This window comes from Asparagus officinalis, chromosome 4, assembly GCF_001876935.1.
Source record: "Asparagus officinalis chromosome 4, Aspof.V1, whole genome shotgun sequence".
Classification (NCBI taxonomy): Eukaryota; Viridiplantae; Streptophyta; class Magnoliopsida; order Asparagales; family Asparagaceae; genus Asparagus; species Asparagus officinalis.
In genome coordinates, this window is record NC_033797.1 from 94,056,477 (window position 1) to 94,059,796 (window position 3,320).

Below are 3,320 nucleotides of genomic sequence, written 5' to 3' on the forward strand. Positions count from 1 at the left end.
TAGTACATCATTATTATTGAGCTTATTCTGGCTCATTACATTCATATCTAACTCCCACAGACACTCCTCTTCAGGCTCGAGCTCGATGTCTGCTTCGTTGCCACTGTCGGCGACTTCCTTCGGTTGCTTCGGCTCTGGGGAGTCCAGATAGAAGACTGAATCAGTATGGAAATTTTCCACACCTTTGAATGGTTGCTTTTCTATGATTAGAGTTCTAACTTCTCCCTCATCATCGGCGTACTTTATTACTTGATGAAGGGTAGACGGGACGATGCGATTCACATTAATCCAAGGCCGTCCTAACAATAGATTGTAGGACGTGTCCGTATCTATGATATTGTAGGTGTATAAAATTGCTTATCGGTCCCTTAGCACAGTTCGGCACAAACTGACGAACCATCGGGCGACGTATCCAAACACGAGCGTCAGTCCACAACGCCAAAGCCAAGTGACACGCAACGAAGCGGATTAATGAGGCTACGAAGCTGACAAACCGCACTCAAACAACGGAATGAATCCACTCGCGTGCGGAATCAAGCTAACGGGTTAAGGAATCAACGAGTCATCCAACCAAGAGCGGACTCGGACGAATCACGATCGAGTCAAGATCAGTTTCGGACTCGAACTCAGAAGCAGATTTACTGCCTAATCAGGATCCGGATTTAATGCCAAATTAGGTCAATGAGTCAAGTCCAGATAAATCAACCACAGAACCGAATCACAGACAGAACCGAAAACAGAAAATGACGGAAAACAACGCCTAAGGGGGCTCGGCCGAAACCGACAAATCCAAGCATTGACGAACCAGCAAGGCGAGCCAAGTCGTCGTAACCAGGTTAATCTAGGAGATGAGGACACAAATGCAAACGAGACTCATAATGCAAATAATCCTCCCGTCAATGCAGGGGGTGGTGACGAGAATGCCAACGAAAACATAGGTGAAAACTTGAAGATCAAGAACCTCGAGAGAAAAATCAACACATTGATCTCCGCTCAAGAGACGAAGAAAACATGCATTCCCTGTCCATACCCAAGAGAGTGGGAATCGATCCCATATCCGGTGAAGTTCAACCTAATTAACTTCACGCCGTTTAATGGGATGGGTTCACCCACTCAACATTTGATTTACTTCAAATCACACTTGGGGGTAATCTCCGGCAATGAGCCTCTGATGGCGCGGTCATTCGTCGGCACTCTTCGCGGAGCCGCCTTCGATTGGTATCGCCGCCTCAAGCCAGGTAGCGTGAACAGCTGGGACGATATGGAGACCATGTTCCTCACCAATTTCTTCGACGACGACACCGAGATATCTATCGGATCATTGCTCGATGAGAAGCAGAAAGACGGGTAGTTAGTCGACACCTTCATCAAAAGGTTCCGGAACAAGACGATAAACTGCCGGGACCCGATCACCGAGGAGTTCATTCTCCAAACTTGCCACAATAACCTCGCGTTGGACGTTTTGGAAGCAATGGGGACAGCGCCATCCATAACATGGAAGGATCTGAAGGTCCGAGGGGAGCAGGCTGAGCGATTCCTTAGGAGAAAGAAGGCGGAGAGAGGCCAACAGGCGACAAATGCTCCAGCACAGAATTTCAACCCAAGGGGGAAAGGTAAGGCACATGCTAATGCAGTTGATGCTAATCAAACTTTCCAATTGCAACCTCAGCAACAGCAGCAGCAAAGAGCGCCACAACAATCACAGCCGCAATGGCAACAACGGTCTCAGAAGCAAAGAGCGGAGCCAAGATTTCCTAAGGTGTACTCCTTCAAAGATGACGAGATGCCCGACATCTTCAAGTACCTGTTGGAGAACAACAAAATCCAGCTGCCGGCAATCGTGGATCAAGAGGGGGCTAGCAAAGTGACGGATCCGAAGTATTGCGCATATAGAGCGGTCCATCACTCTACGAAGTCATGCTTCCACCTCAAGGATAAGATCCAGGCATTTATTAATGTGGGCATCATAACCCCGAAACCTGCCAAGAATGTGGGAGCAAATGCAGTGTCAATCAGCTTTGGATCGGTGCCCACAACATGGTTCGAGCCGAAACGCATCACCAAAGTGGGAATGAAGACGGTGAATGATGACCCACATGGACAGCGCCAAAAGGGACTTGTGCCACACACAGCCCCGAACGGCGAAATCCTCTGGGTTCATCCGGATCTCATTAGAGATGAGCAGTGGGCGACCTCCTCGAAAAGAAAGGCTAAGGGCAAGTCCTGCAATGGTACTTCCACAATTTTCGAAGAAGATGGCGATGAAGCTCCTGTTTTCCCGTTTTCTGAAGAAGAACAAGAAGTTTTTGCCACTAGAAGCGGAAACCAGTACCACTTCAACTATCCGTAACCTAGTGATTAGTTAGCTGAGCAGGGGGTGACTAAACAGGGACCAGCCAAAACTCTTACAGAGCTGGGGGTGATTACGGTTCCAAAACCGATTGAAGATACTCGACGACAGCCGACGGATAAACAAAAACCCCAGGAAATACAGAATCCGAAGCAGTCTAGTTCAGTCGTCCGATTGGAAGGGATAAACCGGAGAGTTCGAAAACTCCACGCGTCTTCGATATCATGGCTCAATTAGCCAATATTCCAGCGCGGATAACGTTGTATGAGTTGTTGCGGTTGTCTAAGGAGACTAGGGAAGCATTACGAGAAGCCTTGGCTGATTGTGAAGCATTCCTCACTCGGGTCAAACCGGCACCTGAAGAGCTAGAACTGTCAATGCAACACTGCAACATAGCGGCTAAGAACCTTCCCTGCATCACCTTCACCAAAGAGGATATGCAGACAAAGAATTCAAAACATGATCGGCCCCTATATTTCATCGGATACATTGGCTCCAGCGAAGTCAACCGGATCCAAGTAGATCCGGGTTCCGCTGTGAGCATTATGCCGCTTCGCCTTATGCATAGCCTTGGTATTCCAGTCAGCAAATTGGCGTCTACAGGCACGGTCATTTACGGATTCAACACCAGCGGGTCAAGGCCTTTGGGAAAGATCCGGATAAAGTGCCAAATGGGTGATCTGAAGACGGAGGTCACGTGTTACGTGATTGATGCTGAGACATCATATAACTTACTACTGGGTCGGCCTTGGATCCATAGTAATGTTATAGTTCCCTCCACCCTACATCAGTGTCTGAAATATGTCGACAATGGTGGAAGGGTCAGGACGGTGGTCGCGGATAAACAACCATTTAAAGGGTTTGAGAATTATTTCACTGATTCTCTCCTCTATGGTAACGAATCCGACACGGAACCATCAGTCCAGGGCACGGACACCGGAGAAGAAGCTGATTCCGAAGCCGGATTCGA